The sequence below is a fragment of the Protopterus annectens genome, chromosome 2.part1 (genome assembly GCF_019279795.1).
Source record: "Protopterus annectens isolate FY-2018-M chromosome 2.part1, PAN1.0, whole genome shotgun sequence".
NCBI lineage: Eukaryota > Metazoa > Chordata > Ceratodontiformes > Protopteridae > Protopterus > Protopterus annectens.
In genome coordinates, this window is record NC_056729.1 from 1,645,288,476 (window position 1) to 1,645,311,035 (window position 22,560).

The following is a 22,560-nucleotide window of genomic DNA, read 5'->3' on the forward strand; positions in this document are numbered from 1 at the left end:
GTCATATTTGTACTTGCCTTGGAGTGACCTGAGCGATTGTGTTATGTGGCGGATCCTAGCGCCCAACAGGCAGCTCACCGTGACCTTCTCCTTGTTCAGCCTGGTGAGCGGGACGTCAGTCTGCCTGATGATAGAGTCACCTATTACAAGTGTATCAGGTGTGTTGTTTAGCCTTAAGGGCTGTGACTGTTCGGCACACTGGCTTTGTGAGCTATGTGTTGCATGTGTTTTGTTTTGGGTGTGCGGTTGCTTGGATGTCTGCTTTGGAGGTCTCTGCTGCTTAGGCATATTTTTATTTAGAGCCTCCGAGTATGTTTTTGTGTGTCTATGTGTTTGGTTTGCTGTCGTGGTAGGTCTATGTGAGACTGGAATTGTAGTGAGTGTGGTTTCCTTTTCCTCCTGACTGGTTACGCCAGTACTGGGTTGAGACAGCTTAGCCTCCAGTTTGGCTATATGGTTGCATCTCTCACATGTGTTGGAATTTGTTGGGAGGAGGAGAGGGTTGTCTGTGTACATGAGGCAGTTGTAACATTGCCTCAAGATTCCCAGATTCACCAGCTGGACCAGAGAGGAGATTGACAACTGACCTTTGGACATGCTAGAATAGTACTGGGAATTCCTTTATAATTGAAAAAAAGGGCCAATGGGGAACAAGGTACTCAAGGGGAGTTTGTGAGGGTGTAGTGCTTTTAATTTTTTAGTGCTGACTTATATAATTGCTTTAGTGAGCAAGTGCCAGGTAACTTAAATGCAATGTGCTACAGGTAACTTAAATGCAAAAACGACAAACAGTAACTTTAATTCAAGTGAAACAAGGAAATAAGTACAGTAAGCAATGCAGATATCACTAGGGATCCACAGAAGCGCTGAAAAGCCGTGTTTTAGGTGGAATTAGCGTTTCAGGGAAATAACAAGCAAACAAACAACAAGCATACAAACAAAGCTAGATTCAGCAGGCCTGGATCTAGTCTATGCTACAGCAAACAAGGTGTACCAATTTCAGTAAGAAACAGTTCAAATATGCAGGCACTATAAGCCTTTAACCAGAAATTCCCAGCTCAGAAGGGCAGAGTCCAGCCTCTCCTCCCACAAGAGTGCAGACCACGAACCTTCTTAATGTAAAATAACTGGCCTGAAGCCCAAGTGCTTAAACCAGAACTAATACACTTTTAGAATAACAGACACTGGGCCCTCAATCAGCAGTTCCCAACTTAGAAGGATGTAAGCTACCTGTCCTGCCACCACAGTGCAGGCCACAAACCTTCCTAATGTAAAACAACTGGTCTGAAGCCCAAGTGCTTAATCCAAAAGACTTAGAATGATAGCTAGACTTTAATCAAGTTACTACCAAGCAGTAATAAATACAATTGAATACTTTAAAGAATGCCTGGATTAGTGCTCAAGTTATACAAACAAAGCTAGATTCAGCAGGCCTGGATCTAGTCTATGCTACATCAAACAAGGTGTTCCCACCACATCAGTAGCTGGCAGACTTAACATTCTGTTGTAAATTGTCTTTGTCCTCAAAACTCTGTCACTGATTCTTCAGGCCTCTTACAGTTAACAATGTCACATAGGAAGCATATCTGCAAGTGACAAGTGTTGAGATGCTTTGGTTCTGTACTTCCTAGGAATGTTTCTGTGTCAGCTGAGCTGAACAGTCAGACTAGCACATACATAACCATTTGGTATTCATGTAATACTAAATCAGCTACTCCAGCCATCTATATAAATAAACGTATATAGCTACCACCCCCCTATAGCATGGAACAAACTTCCACTAGACATAAGGACCCTTACTCACACGAAACAATTTAAGTCAGCCACTAAAGACTACTTTAAAAAACACTGGGCCTGCCTCTGCTTGGACTCCCCCCCCCCCCCCCCGACTACAAATCACCTAAAAATACTGCCTATGACACACATAATTCATTCCTTAAACAACTTACACCCTATGTTTCCATGTAAACTTCATAAGCTTTTATAATATACTGCTTTTTGCTCTGACTGGCAAACTTTTTTATAATCAACAATATTTTACCTTCTTTGCTTTTACTGTTACCTTCCTTTTGCTTTTAGTCCTGTATAATTATTAATTGCTGCATAAGACCTGTAATCTACTTTAATATCCCAACTGTTAATTTAATGTTTTTGTATAATTTGGAACTTTTCTCCCCTGACCTCCACTGTAAAAGGGCTTTAGCTCAGTCAGACACTCCCAATCAACAAATGTAAAAAAAATATATATATACATACATATATACATACATAAATAAATAAATAAATAAACTCCCCTGTTCTGATATGTTCCTAATCCACATATGATGATGATATACAGTCCTCATTAATGCTGTAATACCAACATAGGCCCATGTCTAATCTTTATGGATGGGCCAACATGAATTTCCAAACCGCCACTCTAAAATCACCCACTTTGTTAGTGTCCAACAGTTATAACAAACAAAGCTGTATCTTACTTTTTCATTGTGAGCTATGATAGAGTCTCACCACTAACATTTTATATTGCTAAAACAGAATCTGCAACCATTTGTCTCAGAAAAAAATTACACTAGAACTGTACCTTCCCTTCAGCAAAAACTATATGTCTTTTCCAATTCAGGTCCACAGGTTCATAGTTATATACTAGGCTAATGACCACCTGGTCCTTTATAAGCCTAGTAATGCATCCCAACACAATGGTGCCCCTATGTATATAGGTTCATATGTATATACTAATGCTAATGACCACCAGGCCTTTATAAGCCTAGCAATGCACCCCAACCCAATGGTGCCCCTATGTATATAGGTTCATATGTATATACTAGGCTAATGACCACCAGATCATTTATAAGCCTAGCAATGCATCCTAACCCAATCATGCCCCTATGTATATAGGTTCATATGTACATACTAGACTAATGACCATCAGGAACTTTATAAGCCTAGTAATGCATCCCAACACAATGGTGCCCCTATGTATATAGGTTCATATGTATATACTAATGCTAATGACCACCAGGCCTTTATAAGCCTAGCAATGCACCCCAACCCAATGGTGCCCCTATGTATATAGGTTCATATGTATATACTAATGCTAATGACCACCAGGCCTTTATAAGCCTAGCAATGCACCCCAACCCAATGGTGCCCCTATGTATATAGGTTCATATGTATATACTAGGCTAATGACCTCCAGATCATTTATAAGCCTAGCAATGCATCCTAACCCAATCATTCCCCTATGTATATAGGTTCATATGTACATACTAGACTAATGACCATCAGGAACTTTATAAGCCTAGCAATGCATCCCAATCAAATTGTGTGCCCCTATGTATATAGGTTCATATGTATATACTAGGCTAATGACCACCAAGGCCTTTATAAGCCTAGCAATGCATCCATACCCAATTGTGCCCCTGTGTATATAGGTTCATATGTATATACTAGGCTAATGACCACCAGGGTCTTTATAAGCCTAGCAATGCATCCCAACCCAAGTGTGCCCTTATGTATATAGGTTCATATGTATATACTAGGCTAGTGACCACCAGGTCCTTTATAAGCCTAGCAATGCATCCCAACCCAGTTGTGTCCCTATGTATATAAGTTCATATGTGTATACTAGGCTAGTGACCACCAGGTCCTTTATAAGCCTAGCAATGCATCCCAACCCAATTGTGTCCCTATGTATATAGGTTCATATATATATATATACTAGGCTAATGACCACCAGGTCCTTTATAAGCCTAGCAGTGCATAGCAACCCAATGTTGCCCCTATGTATATAGGTTCATATGTATATACTAGGCTAATGACCACCAGGTCCTTTATAAGCCTAGCAGTGCACCCCAACCCAATTCTATCCCTATGTATCATGAGCATTTATTAGGAGGGGGCATGTTAGTTAAGAAGTTTCTAGAGATTATGTGTAGGAGGTATGTTAGTTTTGGCATTACTGTCTGCCTTTCTCTATCACAGACATGGGAGCCAGACCCAGGGTGAATTTCTGACTTTCCATCCATTGGTCAATGTTACTCTTAAATAAGGTTAGGGATCAACTCCGCTTCACATGGATGGGGAGCCTGTTCCAGAACACGGCTATCTTCTGAGACACGTCTGTCTCACCAAAATGTCTTCTTTATATCACAAGCAAAATTTAAATCCATGGATTTGTGATATCATGTGTTTGATCACATGGTCTTTTACTGGAAACTTCTACTTACTCTCTCAGTCCAACATTTTAGATATATCTAGAAGGACAATGTGAATTTCATGATTCCTTTGTTGGACCACTCATATTCACAGGGGAAAAACAGGGATAGTCACCTTTTCCAGTGTTCTATGCTGTGATAAAAAAGCCATTCGTTTTGTCTGTTTAAATGACATAGAGGTGTTTAACGTACAGTACCAGCTGTATGAGTTTGGTGCATTGGTAGTAATAAATTACAGAGTGTCCCATAAAATAAACAGAATCAACCTGAAGATGAACAGATACCATTTGTGATAAGAGAGGCCTTATTAAATTATAGGCTTTATTTCTGGAAAGATGGATGGATGGACTGATGAGTGGGCTGCTCAGTTTGAGTAACTAATGGACAAATATACATCACTCTTCTTTTGTAATGCTGGCAAGGAAATTTGCATTTCCTGGTAACCACCTGCAGGACAGCAAGCCTCGTACTTTGTACATGGAGTGGGGAGTGATCAGTAATCATTTTATTTGTTCAGTAAAATTATTGATATTGAAATAAATATACCAATCCAGAACTAGACCATGACAACAAATCAAAGAATAACTTAAAAGCAAAAATAATACATCAAAGGTAACAACAAGAAGAAAAAAGAAAAAAACAACAGAATTCAGGAGTGTTGGATACTTACAGATTTTGTTGCATATGTTGATTAGTATATGCAACATTGTCCATATAATGCAAAGGTTAAGAGTTGAGTTCATACTTTTGTTTAAAAAACAAAACAATCAGTCGAGAAGAACTATATGAGGTCAAAGTTTAAATTTAAAGCAAATTACTCCCTATATAATATAGGTAGTAAAAATGATTGACAGCAGAACACTTGTGTATTTTCACCTTTTTCTTTTGTCCTACTTACCCTACCTTCCTTTCGTCCCCCCCACCAAGATAAACTAACTGTATTAACCTATTATCTCTGTATTTCTTGATTGCACAAGTTAAGAACTACTTGTCTCTGTATGCTGCACTCCAACTTGGAAATGTAATGACCACTGTACTTTATTTACTCAAATCTTTTTTACTTTCTGGAGCATATCACTGTATTTTATTTTGTGAAATGTTTCATTTTTACTTGGTGGAGCTTTTCTCCATGGTCTCCACTGAAAATGGGTTCCTGACCCAGTCAGGCTTTCCCTGTCAAAAATGTCAAATAAAAAAATAAATAATAGTTTGGGATCTAGGTTCTAATTCAAAAGAAGGACAGATCAACAGACAGAGAATAAAAACAGAGGTGGTTAATTGAAATGAAAAACAGGGCTATGAGATTTAAGAGCTAATACAATATCTGAGATAGATTTAAAAGATAATGGGGGGGGGGGTAGGGCCTGTGATGAAAAATACATTCAAAAAGGTATGTAATCATGGCTATGAATGCAGGTGGAGTTTCTGACTAGGCTGCTGACGTGAGGTATCTATGCGCGACAAAATTTACACACGGTGCATTTGTTGATTTTGCAGTATAAACGGATGAAGACCTTGCTGTGGCCCAGGAGACACCCATTGGAATGGAAGGCCCATATACAGTAAACGATGGCTGGGTTAAAGACATGTACAGTTTAAAAGGCTTATTGTCTCAAAGAAGGTTGGGTATCTTGATGCCTGCTTTCTCTAGTGGAAGCTGGGGGTTTTAGCTTAGATAGATGAAGGCAGGGTGCAAGTGTAGGCATGTAGTATATAGCCACATGGTGAGCACATATGAGTACATGAATTGCACTGGTTTCACTGAGCACCATGTATGAGGAGTGGGTTTAAAGCAAGTGAAAAAATGAAAACCCTACTCTTCTGTCAGATTGGTACCATGCCAGGACTACACCATTTCCGCTCTACTTTACTTAGGGGTACTGTGGAGGTACACTATGACACAAGAGATGGTAGATTGTGGGGAAGGGGGTGAGCACCAAAAACATAGAAAAGGAGAGAGAGAGACAGAGAGAGATAGCATGTTCTGTGCAAGAATTTAGAAATAAATTTTGCTTGCAGAAACACTCACACACACACACACACACACACACACACACACACACACACACACACACACACACACACTCACGAGTAGTATATTGCTTTGCTATCTGCATGAATCCATTTGAGCCTGGTTAGTGGAAAAGAAAGATGTTCTTATTTTCAAGAAAGCAAGAAGAATTGCTACACGTGATTTCAAACTGTTAATAGTTTTCAAGTGTTCCATGCCAAAGAGAATGCTAATAAGGCAATGGTTCGTAGTCGTAGATTTAAGCAAACATTACAGGCAGCATGCTTAGCTTCAACCCAGAGTCGGCAATGAGTGCCGACACTTGTCTGAGGTAGGCTGCATTACTGAATCACATGACTTCTGTCCTGTGGCTAAAATCCATTTGTTTATTTACACACACACCCCACAACAACTGAAGGTTACATGCATTTTTTTACTAACACCTTGGAGGTTTCTGCTGCATCTGATTTAAATGATGTAATCTGCAGCACGACTTGAAGTTCTGGGTTGGTCTAAGGTAAAGGGATTAAGAAATATTATGGAAGTATTGAAGGTTAAGGAATGAACCTTGGATACACAGCAACTCATAGACACTGTCAAAACACCAGAAAAAACAACAACAACAACGTCAAACTGCTGACATTAAATATAACTGTAAAAATAGAAAGGTTTTCTAAGGTGTAAAGAAATCTGCACTGCAGCCTTCATATTGGGGATATGCCCATCACCTTTCTTATCCTAAACATACTAACTCAGAGACTGCATGTACTACAAAGTAAAGGAATTCTTAATCTCAAACAATGAGCAACCTCAGACATTTACAAGTACATTTACAGTTTCTAATGAAACAGTTTTTGATGAATTTGCTTTGATGTTAAAACAGTCAACAACATTTCTATAACCCTCATTTGTTTACCAGGAAAGTCTGACTTGGAGCAAGCCAATTTTCATCGGAGGCCCAGGAAGGAATGCTCCAGATGTCTTTGCAACATGTGAGGAAATCAGAGCACCCAATGGAAACCCAAATGAATGCAGGGATGACAAGCAGACTACACACAGAAGGCATCCCGGCCAAGAATTGAACCAGAGATCGTCTGGCTGTGAGGTGACAATGCAAACCACTGCACCACTGTGCCATCCCTAACATTTCAGTAAGGAAACTGTAACCCCATTGCTATGAACCTGCTGCTTGCTGGACTACTATGTGATCCTAGAAGTTGGTAAGGCCTGATTATTGACCATGACGTAATAAGAAGGAAAAAACAGAAAAAGCTTTACTGAAGTGTACAGAATATCACACACACACACACACACACACACACACACACACACAAACACACACACACACACACACACACACACACACACACACACACACACACACACACACACACACACACTACCTTGGGCCACCAATATTAACCTTTCATCTCTTGGTTTGAATTTGCCTCTCCTTAACCATTCCTGTGTTCTTTCTGTTCCACGTGAGGTTCTTCCAGAATTTTTCTATACTTCAGCTATATTTATGCTTTTTCCACATTTCTTGCCTTCTCATCTGATCCTTCACCTTATATTTTTTCTTTTCTTTTTGGCACATTCAGATGCTGCAAATATCTTCCTGCAAATCTTGCTCTCCATCTTGGAAGCCCCATGCAGGAAGTTGGTTAACCCTTAAGCCCCGTGTAGCAATGTTCGATTCAATGTACTTCTCTAAAAGTTTTGTATCATAATACAAATTGATTTCTTTCGCCATTAACCTTTGTAGTTCTCCATACTGCACGTTAATATCAGCATCTTCAGAAACAAGCCATGGATCATGTACGGCCAGTTTAGCCTCTCTTTCTTGCACAAATTCAGCAAACAACATAGACCCTGTCACACCAACGGTTCGACCACCACCTGGTACACCTTCTGCCATAGTAACCACAAAAAATGCAAGATATAAATATTAAAATAAAGAACACAAGATCCACAGATGGTGTATACGCTTTATTAGTCAAATGTCAAAATGTTTAAAATGTTTAAAATATTTAAAATGGTGAAGTTATTTTAGAATGCTGAAGTCACTTTGAAATATTGCATCATTTTAAATGTAGAAGCTAGTTTAAAATGTAGAAGTCACTTTAAAATTTAAAATGCAGAAGTCTTTTATAACTGATTGATGAATGATTCACCTGGTATAAATATACGTGTGGTGCATCATACTAATTATCCTTGAAGGCGATATGCCGAGATACCAGATGCTCGCTTGGTACTAATAAAGCGTATACACCATCTGTGGATCTTGTGTTTTTTACTTTGTTTCAGTCTCACTGGCTGTTACTTCATCCCATTTCATATCCTGTACATTTGAACTTCTTATTCTTTCTTTTACTTCTTCTATCTATTTAGCATCTTTGTTGTGTTCCACAGGATCTTCATAGGTACTTCTACAAAATGTATCTATTTCTTCTTTTTTTGGCGGTCTTTCAGTTCCTTTTACCTTACTTCCCAGTTCTCTATAAAACCTTTTTGGGTCCTCAATAAATTACTTATTTTGCACTTTTCCTTTATATTTATCTTCGTATCTTCTAGGTTTTTCCACCTGTGCTGAAATTTTTAGTTTGTTATTTGTGATAGTGCATGATAGATCCTGGTCTGTTCTAATATTGTGCATTACTTTTATCATGTCTATCTTTCTTAGTATTTTTGTTCATAGGTTCATTGGTTCTTAGGTAGGTACTAGGCTATTGGCCCTAGGGCCTATATAAGCCTAGCCAAAAAGGTACTCTGGCTTTTGCCAACCAAGAAAATTATTTTCCTGTGCCCCTGTCGAGCAAAGCCACAGAAGTGATCCCTGGAGTGAATTTCCTATTTCCCATCCAATCATCAAGATTTTTCTTGAAGAGTGCTATTGAGGAGCTGTGTTTGACATAGATAGCTAGTCTGTTCCAGAGTATGGGAAGCCTCTGGGACAGGAATCCATCCCTCCAGCATGTCATGTTTATTGTGGTGACAAGGTTTAGATCCCTAGAGCGTGTAGCTCAGAGGGATTGGGATTTCTTTAAGTGGAGCATGTCCAATAGCTCTGGGTTTGACATAGCTTTGTATGTTAGGCAGAGATCGCCTCTGAGTAGATGATATGTGACGGAGTAAAGCTGGAGTTTTTTGAGACGGTCTGCGTAGGGCATCTGTTTGAGGCCATTAATCCTCTTTGTGAGGTATTTCTGTGGCCTTTCCAGTTGTTGTAGATGTCTTGTTAGGAACAAACCAAAAGGGGCATTGTACTCTATAATGGGTCTAATGAGTGATGAGTAGAGGGGAACAATAACCTCTTTTTTTCTGGATGAGAAACCTTTTGTGATGAGGTGAGCCACGTAGAAGGATTTCCTGACCATTGTGGCAATGTGATTATCAAAGGAGAGACTACTGTCCACCTGCGTTCCAAGGTCTCTTATCACACTTTCGGAGTAAAGTAGACTACCACTTATGTGGCAGTTCATGGGTACAGAGTTTTTACCAAAGGGGATGACAATACACTTTTTGGCATTGAGCTTCAGGCCATGGCTTTGACACCAGGCATCTGTCCCAGTGAGGCTCTTTTGTAGTATGTCCACATCGTTAGGAGTTTCGATTATGGCTCCTAGTTTGCAGTCATCTGCAAACTTTGTTAGCCAAAGACCTTCTGTGTTAGCCTGTACTTCAGAGAAGTAGATACCAAACAGGAGAGGACCCAGGACTGAATCTTGTGGTACTCCACTTGTCACTGGTCTGAAGTCAGATTTGGAGTCTGCTACTTTCACAGTGTGGGTTCTGTCCATGAGCCAGTTGGCAACCCATCTTATGACAAAGGGATTTATACCTAGATTAGTGAGCTTATCTATAATTCCAGAGTGGGGGATGGTGTTGAAAGCCTTGGCGAGATCTATATAAGCTGTTTGAACCACCTTACCCTCATCTATGGCTTTGGTGACTGCTTCAAATAAGTCAATCAGGTTTAGGAGACATGATCTGCCTTTTACAAACCCGAACTGGGTAGGATCCAGAGTTTGGAGATTACCAATGTCTTTGTTTATGAGTTCTATGATGATACATTCCATGGCCTTGCAGACCAGGCTTGTCAGGCTAATGGGGTGGTAGTTCCTGGGGTCTGTCGTGGCTCCCCCCTTTGTGGAGTGGGATAACCATCGCGGTGTGCCATTCAGTGGGCACTAAGCCTGAGGTGAGGCTATGATTGAACATGGTACTTAGGTAGGGTGCCAGTTCATTCTGTAGTTCGTATAGAATGCAGCCTGGGATATTGTCAGGTCCCATGGATGCTGTATTCTTGGCTTTGGAGAGTGTGTTTTTTACCTGTGCAGCCATGATTACAGGAACTTTGCATTCTTCCGGTATAGAGATGGGTCCTCTAGGGGGTGAGAGGGGTGTAAAGTTAGCACTGAAGCTATCTGCCAGGATGTTGGCAATATCAGTTGGTTCTGTATATTTAGTGCCATTGTGCTGTAACTCAGAGCAGATCTGAGTGTTGCCATTGAGATTCTTGACATAGCTATAGAATGCTTTCTGGTTGTCATTAGAGTCAGTGGCAATTTTTATTTTTGTAACTAGCTTTGGAGGATTTTATGTGGGATCTCACCTTCTTACTGAGGTTGACCAGGGAGTTCCTCCAGTCATGGGATTTTACTCTTTTTTGCAACAGTTTCTTTCTTCTGTTGTAGAGTTTGTTTATGACAGAGGACCGCCAGATTGGCTTCCTTATTTTTGGAGGATAGCATCTTGGTTCTGTTAGGGATAGCATGATCCATGCACTCGTGTAAGTGCTTATAAAGTGCATTTGTGTAGGATTCAGCATTCGTACCTCTATTGTCTGTCTGCATGGGTGTCATGAAGTTTGCCACTTCTGCCTTAAGAAGTGTGAAGCTGGCTTTGGAGAAGTTTTTTATGGTGGTTTCCCTAACTGGGGGTGGGGGCGGGATGTGGATGTCTCGGGTGATTAGCTGGTGGTCGGATCTGACCAACAAGGAATTGACCTCTGATGTGGAACACCGGTTGCCCATGTTGGTAATGACCAGGTCTAGGATATGGCTGCCCCTGGTGGGGGTGTGAATATGTTGATCCAAGGCATTGGAATTTATGAATTCCAGAAAACGTTAAGCAAAAGAGTTGGTACATGAGTAGTTTTCCCAGTTAATGGTGGGGTAGTTGAAATCACCCATTATTAGGGTATTGGGTTGTACCCTAATACTTTCTAGTGTATCAAGAAATGAGGAGTGGGAATCCTGGGGCATGGTGGGGGGGTCTGTAGCAAGCTACAATTTGGATTGCGGTCTTGCCCAGAGTTAGTTGCACGTGGATAATCTTGGATGCATTATGCTGTGCAACTAGCCTGGACATGTGGATATCCTTAATGAATATGGACACGCCTCCAACTTTAGTGCTTTGTTCCAGGTTTGGTGGCCGAAAGTTGTGGTACGAATTATAGCCTGGTAATACAGGGGTGCTCTTTGGAGCTTTGAACCAGGTCTCTGTCACTGCACAGATGTCGATGTTCTCCATTTTAAGGAGTGCCTCAAGTAAGTGCATTTTGAGGTTTAGACTTCTAGCATTGAGTAGCATTACCCTCAGATTTTGCATGAATTGTACCTGATACGGTGGTGAATTCATCATTTGTACCTTGCCTAAAAAAGGCACTACAGGGGTGGCAAGAGCCTTAGCCAGTATCCAGAATCCCAAGGGCGACAGGTGCAGTCCATCTCTGGCAAATGATCTATTCCCTCTTCTGTAGTCTTCTAACAGTGACACATCTTGTCTTAATTGCTTTCTAATTTTCTCTATTCGATATTTCCATGATGGTCTTTGATTTCTTATCTTCCTTTCTCATACTACCCTGTGTTCTTATAGGTTCATAGGTTCATATGTGTGTACTAGGCTAATAGCCCTGGAGCCTTTAAAGGCCTAGCTCATAGGATTACCCTCAGAGCAAATCTGGGTATTGCCATGGAGATTCTTTACATAACTATAGAAGGCCTTTTGGTTGTCTTTACTATCTGCTGCAATTCTGTTTTCATAGCTAGCTTTAGAGGATTTGATGAGGGATCTCAACCTTTGTTGAAGCTGATAAGGGAGTTTTTCCAGTCTTGGGACTTCGCCTTATTCCACATCAGTTTCTTCCTTCTGTTGTAAAGTTTGTTTATGGCAGGGGACCACCAGATTGGCTTCCTTTTTTTTTGAGGAGAGCATCTTGGTTCTATTGGGTATGGTGAGATCTATGCATTTGTGTACATGTTCGTACAGTGCACTGGTGTATGATTCAGCGGTCATGCAACTATTCTCCATTTGCATGGGAGCCGTGAAGTGTTCTTGTGTAGAACTTTATCAGTTATTAATTTAGCTGCATAGTAATATATCCTGTTTACTTCTGTTATATCACATGGGTCTCTATGGACAGTCCTAATTACTGTGTTCATTTGTTTTATCAGACTTCTGACTTTTTTGGGGTTTTATTAACCTTCTGCAGTCTATTTCTCTCATTGATCTTGATATATCTGTCCATGTCTATTAAGTCAAGCAATTCTTCTCTTAGTTAATTTTCTTCCAAACTGAGAGTACATCTCTTGTTTTCCAGTTCCTGCATAAATTCTACAGAAGGTTCTATAGCATCTTCCTGTGACACGGTTTCATCAATTTCATTTTGTGCCATCCGCTGCTCTATCATATGGGAAATCACTAGCCTGTCACTCCTCAACATAGACTGCAACACAGTTTCCTGTTCCCTCCCTTGCTGTTTAGCTTCAAGTGAACATTTATACTGGTTTCCTGTGGAAGGCTGGAAATGATCTTCATATGGCACCTGACCAATTGCTTCCTGTTCCACTGATTTCCCCTTAATCTGGATATCTTATCACTCTATCCTGTGTGGTACTTTCTGAATTAGATTTTCTACACTAAATCCTTCACTTAGCAGGTACTCCATAACCACAGTTTCTATTTCTTTAACTTCTCCATTACTAATCTCCTTTTCAACTTTTCCTCTTTGTCTTCTTTTTTTATATTGTAAAGTTTTCTATGTCCATATTCCTTCATCTGTGTTTCTCTTCAAGTATCTTTGGTGCTGCTCTTTTTGTATTGGTTAATTTTGCTTTCTCCTTTGCATAAATATTACACCATATTAAATCTCTTTTTCTTTCCCATGCCCTTATTCCTTTTTCAGATGTTTCTTGATTTTCCTTTTTCTCCCTGCTTTGGGGACTCACTCCATCCTGCTATGATATAACCTGCGTTAGACCTTCTACATCAAATCCTTTACTTCACAGGCACTCCAAAACTTCAACTTCTATTTTTTTAACTTCTGCTTTACTGATATTCTTTTCTACGTTCTATCTTTGTTCATAGGATCATAGGTGTGTACTAGGCTAATGGCCCTGGAGCCTTTACACGCTTAGCCCATAGGATTACCTTGGCATTGTGCCACCTTACATTAGTTCCCAGTGCCTCTGTCAAGTAGAGCCACTGAAGTGATCCCTAGGGTGAATTTTCTATTTCCCATCCACTCATCAAGATTTCTTTTGAAGAGAGCTAGTGAGGTGCTCTGTTTGACATGTATGGGGAGTCTGTTCCATAGCATGGGCAGTCTCTAGGTTATAAACCTGTCCCTCCAGCACGTTCTGTTGAATGTGGTAATGAGGCTGAGGTCTCTGGAGCATGTGGTGTGGAGGGATGGGGATTTCTTTAGATGTAGCATTTCTAACAGAGCTGGGTCATACATGGCTTTGTAAGTCAAGCAGAGATCGCCTCTAAGTAGGCAATATGAGACAAAGAATAGTTGAAGTTTTTTGAGTTTGTCCATACAGGCCAAGTGTTTAAGGCCTAGAATCCTCTTTGTGAGGTACTTTTGCGGCCTCTCCAGTTGTTGCAGGTGTCTAGTGAGGTACATGCCAAATGGGGCATTGTACTTGATGACTGGCCTAATGAGGGAAGAGTAGAGGGAGACAATGACCTCTTTCTTCCTGGATACAAAACCCTTAGTAATGAGATGTGCCACATAGAAGGACTTTCTGACCACAGTGGCACTGTGGTGGTCGAAAGAGAGGTTGCTGTCAACCTGTCATCCCAGATCTCTTATAACGCCTTCTGTCTTCAGTGTACTACCATCAATGTGGTAATTCAAGGGGAATGGGTTTTTTCCAAGGGGGATGATGACAGTTTTTGGCATTCAGCTTAAGGTCGTGGTTCTGACACCAGTTGCTGGTCTCAGTGAGGCCTTTCTATAGGATGTCATTAGGTACATTATCTCTTTCCCCTTTTTTGCTCTCCTTACACTCTATGTCACATACCTGTAAAAAATAAATATATATATATAAGAAACTTTTACAATTCAATATTTTTTTCTTTTTTGATTGCTCTCTCTCAAATGATTGCTCTCAGTATTTGATCTTAGTTTTAACCTACTAAGGACTCTGTATAACTTATCTCAACCTCAATGTAACAATGCCCTGTAATTTATTTTGACTATTACTGTATATTGTAATCTTTGTCACAGCTAATGCTTGCAGCTTTTCTCCCCGGGCCTCCACTAAAAATGGACATATATCCAGTTAGACTAGCCCGGTAAACAAATGTAAAATAAGTAAACAAATAAAATAATATGTCAACATCACTTTAGGAGTTAATAACAGCTCCCAACTTGCAATCATCTGCGAACTTTGTCAGACAGAGTCCCTTTGTGTTGGCCTGGACTTCAGAGAAGTATATACCAAACAGGAGAGGACCCAGGACTGAACCCTGTGGGACTCCACTCATGACTGGCCGGCAATCTGACTTGGAGTCAGCAACTTTCACACTGCGGGTTCTATCTGTGAGCCAGTTTGCAACCAATCACCTAGTGATATAGGGGTTGATGCCTAGCTTAGTGAGTTTTTCTATGATTCCTGACTGGGGAATGGTATCAAAGGCCTTGGCCAGATCAAGGTAGGCTGTTTGAACCACCTTACCTTCATCCACAGCTCTGGTGACTGACTCAATGAAGTCAACCAAGTTGAGCAGGCATGATCTACCTTTCACAAAACCAAATAGTGTGGGATCCAGAGTTTGGAGATTCCCTATATCCTTGTTTATTAGGTCCATGATGTTGCGCTCCATAGCTTTGCATATCAGACTCGTTAGGCTAATGGGGCGATAGTTCCCAGGGTCTGTAGTCACTCCTCCTTTGTGGAGAGAGAGATGACTATAGCAGTGCACCATTCAGTAGGTACAATGCCTGAGGTGAGGCTGTAATTGAACAGGACACACAGGTGAGGTGCCAGCCCACTCTGTAGTTAATGTAGAACACAGCCAGGGATATTGTCAGGTCCCATAGAAGCTGTATTTTTGGCCTTGGACAGTGCTGTTTTAACCTGTACAGCATTAATACTGGGTGCCTGGTAATCTACTGTTAATGTGATAGGTCCTTTGGGAGGGGAGAGCAGGGAAAAGTTGGCACTGAATCTGTCGGCCAGTATATTGGCAATATCTGTTGGCTCGGTATAGGAGGTACCATTGTGCAGTAGCTCAGAGCAAATCTGGGTATTGCCATAGAGATTCTTTACATATCTATAAAAGGCCTTGTGGTTGCCTTTACTATCTGCTGCAATTCTGTTTTTGTAGCTAGCTTTAGAGGAATTGATGAGGGATCTCAACTTTTTGTTGAAGCTGATAAGGGAGTTTTTCCAGTCTTGGAACTTCACCTTATTCCGCATCAGTTTTCTCCTTCTATTGTGGAGTTTGTTTATGGCAGGGGAGCACCAGATTGGCTTCCTATTTTTGGAGGAGAGCATCTTGGTTCTATTGGGTATGGCAAAATCCATGCATTTGTGTATGTTTGTACAGTGCATTGGTGCATGATTCGGTGGTCATGCAACTATTCTCCATTTGCATGGGTGCCGTGAAGTTAGCCACCTCTGTTTTTAGGAGCCCAAAGTTAGCTTTGGAGATGTTTTTCATGGTGGTTACCTTTGCAGGGGGGGGGATATGGATTTCCAAGGTGATTAGTTTGTGGTCAGATCTAACCAGGGAGGAGTTGACTATTGGTGTAGAGTAACGTTCACCCATGTTAGTAATGACCAGTTCAAGGACGTTGCTAACTCTAGTGGGGGTAAGAACGAGCTTGTCTAGGGCATTTTAAATAATGAATTTCAGGAAATGTTGGGCAATTGTATTGGTACATGAGTAGTTTTCCCAGTTAATGGAGGGGTAGTTGAAGTCGCCCAGTATGAGAGTGTTAGTTTGGACCCTAATATTCTCCAGGGTGCTTAGGAACATGGAGTGTGAGTCTTGGGACATGGTTGGGGACCTATAGCAGGCTACAACCTGAATCGCTGTCTTACCCAGTGTTAGCTGCACCTGAAGTTTCTCTGATGCATTATGTTGGGCTACCAGTATGGAGGTGTGCACATCCCTTATAAATATGGAAACACCACCACCTTTGGAGCTTTGGTCTAAGTTCTGGGGCCGAAAGGTGTGGAATGAGTTATAGCCTGGTAGTGCAGGGTTGCTTTCTGCTGCCTTGAACCAGGTGTCTGTTCATAGGGTCATAGGTTCATAGGTTCATACCAGGCTATCTGCCCAAGGGCATTTATAAGCCTAGCCCAGAGTTTTGTGGCTTTCGCCACCCCTTTAGTTTGGAGGATACTATGCCCATTATTTTGCTGTGCCTCTGTCAAGCAGTGACACTGAGATTCAAGCAGTGACACTGAGATTCAAGCAGTGAGCACAGATGTCGATGTTTTCCATTTTAAGGAGTGCATTTTGAAATTTAGACTTCTAGCACTGAGCAGCATGACCCTCAGATTGCATTTGTTTGTAGCTGTTATGGTGGTAATTTGGTCTTTTGAACACCACCTAAAAAAAGCACTATAGGGGTGGCAATAGCCTTGGCCAGTATCCGGAAGCCCAGGGATAACAGATGCCGGTCATCTCTGACAAAGCATCGAGGTCTGTCAATCATGTCATCCCAGGCAGACAGATAATGGATGCCCTTAGAATGACACCAGAAACTTAACCAATTGTTGAAATCAATCATTTTCTGCATGTAATGTGGTATCATTCTGGATGATGGTAGGATGCTGCATAGGGCTAGGGTCATACGCACCTGGGCTACATAATCTGAGAGCTCCTCCATGTCTCTCTTCATGTAGTCCAGGGAGGTATGTCTCAGGTCATTCACACCCACATGTACAATGACAGAGTCATATTTGTACCTGTTGTTGAGGGACCTGAGTGCATGTGTTGTGTGGTGGATCCTGGCACTTGACAGGCAGCTGACTGTTACTTTCTCCTTATTCAACCTAGTGAGTGGGACATCAGTGTGCCTCACTATCAAGTCACCTATGAGTAGCGTGTTGGGCATGCTGTTTTGCCTTAGGGGCTTTAGTTGAGCGGCACACTCTTTAGGAGAGTGATGTGCCTCATGATTAGTGTTGTGTTGTGGTGGTCGAGTGCATTTCTGCCTTGGAGTTCTCTGCTGTTTGGATAGATTTTTATTGAGAGCCTCCACAAAGGTGGGTGTGTGGTTTGTGTTTTTATGTGAAGGCATTGCTGGTGTGTGTTCTACAGGGATATATATTGCATGTGGTGTGGTGCAAGTGTTGATCTTCTCCTCTTGACCAGCTATTTCGGTCTTGGCTGGAGAGTAGGTGGCTTCCAATTTGGATATGTAAGTACATCTCTTGCAAGTCTGAGTGTTGGGAGGTAAGAGGAGAGGGTTGTCTGTGTACATGAGACAGTTGCTACATTGCTTCAGGATGCCCAAGTTCACCAGGTTAATAGGAGAAAGCACAGGGAACTGACCTTTAGACATGCCTGGAGGAGTAGGCATTAATAATAAGTTGTGATAATATTTTTTTAGTGTGAAATTTTCCATAACCAGATGCCTTTGCCTGTACTTCTCTTCAAATATCTTTGGGGCTGCCTTCTTTACATTGATTAATTTGGCTTTCTCCTTTGCATAAAAATTGTACCATATCAAATCTCTCTTTCTTGCGCACATCCATATTTATTTTTTATACTTTTCAAATATCTCTTGGTTTTGTTGTTTATGTTTTTGCACTTCCTCAGATGGTTCTTTTTCCAACCAGATCAAGATTTCTTGATCTATATACTGTTTCTCATAAATCTGTTGCACTAATGAACACAAATTTTCATTTGAAGCTTCTGACAGTTTTTCTTGCAAAAGTATTTTTCTTTCCTCTAATTTCTCTCTTAATCATTTTGTATATCTTGTATGTGGAAATTCTGGGCTTTTTACATAATAGTAACAGTACATAATTTATTTCTTATCCTCAATAGTTCACTTTATTGTCTTCATGGCTCTTCTTTGGCCTATCAGTTTTTGTGATTTTTGTGTACTACTTCCTTCTACAGCAGGGGGACCATCCTCCCCCTGAGCCTGGCCTGGCCCCATTGTAGGAATGTTTCCTTATTTTGATGATTCTACACTGTCATCTTTTCCAGTCCTGGCACCAGTGTGCCTACCAGGATTGGGCATTTTTTTTATCCTGGGTCTTGTGTACCCAGCTATCTTTTTTAGTTTTTGACCTATTTCTGTCCATGATATATGCTGTATAAATACAGTCTATATATCAGTGTCGCCTTGGTGAGATTTTGTGAAAACAGGGTCCACCTTGTGAAGGTACTCACCAAGGCTTGAGGATGAAGTCAGTTTCAGCAATACTGCTCTTCTTTTCTTGATGACTTATCATCTCTCCATTCAGACCCCTATCTATAGAGAGAGAGAGAGAGAGAGAGAGAGAGAGATAGAGATAGCTATAGATATATAGCAAAAGCAATGTCTTTTGGATTTTCCCGGTTAGGGGTTGCCACAGCAAATCACCGGTCCACTATTGATTAGCAGTGGAGTTTTACAGTGTTGAGTTGCCAGTCCGGCACCCAACCTTCATAGAAAGCACACACACAACAGACACACACACACACACACACACACACACACACACACACACACACACACACACACACACACACACACACTCATGCACCTACCTGCATGACTTTAAAGCTTAGTCAACCACAGGGACAACATGCAGACTTCGCACAGAAGGCACAAGAGTTAGAAATGAACTGAAGAATCTCTTGCTGTGAGGCAACAATGTTAACTGATGCACCACCATGGCTGAGATATATAGATATGTAGATACATAGATAAATAAATATATATAGATATAGATAGAAAGATTAGCTACAGATACATATATAGATACAGATACAGATACAGATATAGATATAGATATAGATATAGATGCAGATACAGAAATAGATAAAGATATAGCTATAGATACAGATACAGATATAGATATAGATATAGATACAGATACAGATATAAATATAGATACAGATACAGATACAGATATAGATACAGATACAGATACAGATACAGATATAGATATAGCTATAGACATCTATATAAGATTTGATTAGAAGCTCAGGCAACTGATGGGGTGGTAGGGAGGGATGGCGTTCAGGAAGTATGGGCTGAAGATGGCCGTTATCTTAGCAGTCAAATGCTCTGGATTGTTGGATTAATTTCTCTGTACTTAAAGGATATTTCAGGTGCTTTTCCACTGTTCCTCACTGAACAACGGAGGCTCCACTTTGCATTTTTTACTTAGCTTATACATCGCAAATTTTTATTTTATTTATTTTATTTGCAGTTTGTTAACCGGGAAAGTCCATTGGGCCAAAATGAGCCCATTTTCAATGGAGGCCCAGGAAGAAATGCTCCAAATACAATTATTACAAAGCTGATATCAACAAAGTCAACAAGAAGAATGCAATTTTCAAAAACTACTAAAACACAGTGATATAGAAGACAGAATAATAACATTTGAGCAAGGTGTTGTAACAAAGTAGTGAATGAAATTAAAATGTAAGTATTTTGGAGTACATAAGTGTAATTTGGAGTGCAGGCATTTATGCACTCAAAATTTCATGGGGTGACAGGTAGGAAGAATTAGAAGAGGAAAGTAGAACAGTGAGAGGTGAATAAGATGAGTTATGAGAAAGGAAAAAAGGGAGCAGGAGTGGAAACAAAATGAAGGGAGTCACTAGGATGAGTTATGAGAAAGGAGGAAATGTAGTGGGAGTGGAAATGAAATGATGGGAGTCACTAGGATGAGTTATGAGAAGGGAAAAAAGGTAGCGGGAGTTGAAATGAAATGAATGGAGTAACTAGGATGAGTTCTGAGAAAGGAAAAATGGAGCGGGAGTGGAAATGAAATGAAGGGAGTCACTAGGATGAGTTGCGAGAAAGGAAAAAGGGAGCAGGGGTGGAAAAGAAATGAAGGGAGTCACTAGGATGAGTTATGAGAAAGGAAAAAGGGAGAGTGAGTAGAAATGAAATGAAGGGAGTCACTAGGATGAGTTGTGAGAAAGGAAAAAGGGAGCAGGGGTGGAAAAGAAATGAAGGGAGTCACTAGGGTGAGTTATGAGAAAGGAAAAAGGGAGAGTGAGTAGAAATGAAATGAAGGGAGTAACTAGACTTAGTAATGAGAAAAGAGGAAAGGGAGCGGAAGTAGAAATGAAGGGAGTTACTAGGATGAGTTATGAGAAAAGTAAAAAGGGACAGTGAGTGGAAATGAAAGGAAGGGAGTCACTAGGATGAGTTATGAGAAAAGAAAAAGGCAGACAGAGTGGAAATGAAATGAAGGGAGAAACTAGTATGAGTTATGAGAAAGGAGGAAAGGGAGTGGGAGTGGAAATTAAATGAAGGGAGTCACTAGGATGAGTTACAAGAGAGGAAAAAAGGAGCAAGAGTGGAAATGAAATGATGGGAGTCACTAGGATGAGTTATGAGAAAAGTAAAAAGGGACAGTGAGTGGAAATGAAAGGAAGGGAGTCACTAGGATGAGTTATGAGAAGGGAAAAAAGGTGTGGGAGTGGAAATGAAATGAAGGGAGTCACTAGGATGAATTATGAGAAAGGAAAATGGGAGAGGGACTGGAAATGAAATAAAGGGAGTCACTAGGATGAGTTCTGAGAAAGGAAAAAGGGAGAGTGAGTGGAAATGAAATGAAGGGAGTCACTAGGATGAGTTGCGAGAAAGGAAAAAGGGAGAGTGAGTGGAAATGAAATGAAGGGAGTAACTAGACTTAGTAATGAAAAAAGAGGAAAGGGAGCGGGAGTAGAAATGAAGGGAGTTACTAGGATGAGTTATGAGAAAGGAAAAAGGGAGCAGGAGTGGAAATGAAATGAAGGGAGTCACTTGGTTGAGTTATGAGAAAAGAAAAGAGGAGAAAGAGTGGAAATGAAATGAAGGGAGTCACTAGGGTGAGTTATGAGAAAGGAAAAAGGGAGAGAAAGGAGTGGAAATGAAATGAGAAAGGGGTTGGGAGGGTGGCCTAATGGTTAAGGTGTTTGCCTTACAAACACAAGGTGCAGGGTTTGAGTCTCACAAGGGATAATTGGCTAGGCTTACAATGGCTCACAAGGGCACTTAGCCTTGTACTAACCTATGAATCTAAGAATCTATGAAGAGAGTCACTAGGGTGAGTATGAGAAAAGAAAAAGGAAGCAGGACTGGAAATGAAATGAAGGGAGTCACTAGGATGAGTTATGAGAAAGGAGGAAAGGGAGCAGGAGTGGAAATGAAATGGAGTCACTAGGATGAGTTATGAGAAAGGAGGAAAGGGAGCGGGAGTGGAAATGAAATGAAGGGAGTCACTAGGATGAGTTATGAGAAAGGAATAAGGGAGAGGGAGTGGAAATGAAATGAAGGGAGTCACTAGGGTGAGTTATGAGAAAGGAAAAAGGGAGAGTGAGTGGAAATGAAATGAAGGGAGTAACTAGACTTAGTAATGAAAAAAGAGGAAAGGGAGCGGGAGTAGAAATGAAGGGAGTTACTAGGATGAGTTATGAGAAAGGAAAAAGGGAGCAGGAGTGGAAATGAAATGAAGGGAGTCACTTGGTTGAGTTATGAGAAAAGAAAAGAGGAGAAAGAGTGGAAATGAAATGAAGGGAGTCACTAGGGTGAGTTATGAGAAAGGAAAAAGGGAGAGAAAGGAGTGGAAATGAAATGAGAAAGGGGTTGGGAGGGTGGCCTAATGGTTAAGGTGTTTGCCTTACAAACACAAGGTACAGAGTTTGAGTCTCACAATGGATAATTGGCTAGGCTTACAATGGCTCACAAGGGCACTTAGCCTTGTACTAACCTATGAATCTAAGAATCTATGAAGAGAGTCACTAGGGTGAGTATGAGAAAAGAAAAAGGAAGCAGGACTGGAAATGAAATGAAGGGAGTCACTAGGATGAGTTATGAGAAAGGAGGAAAGGGAGCAGGAGTGGAAATGAAATGGAGTCACTAGGATGAGT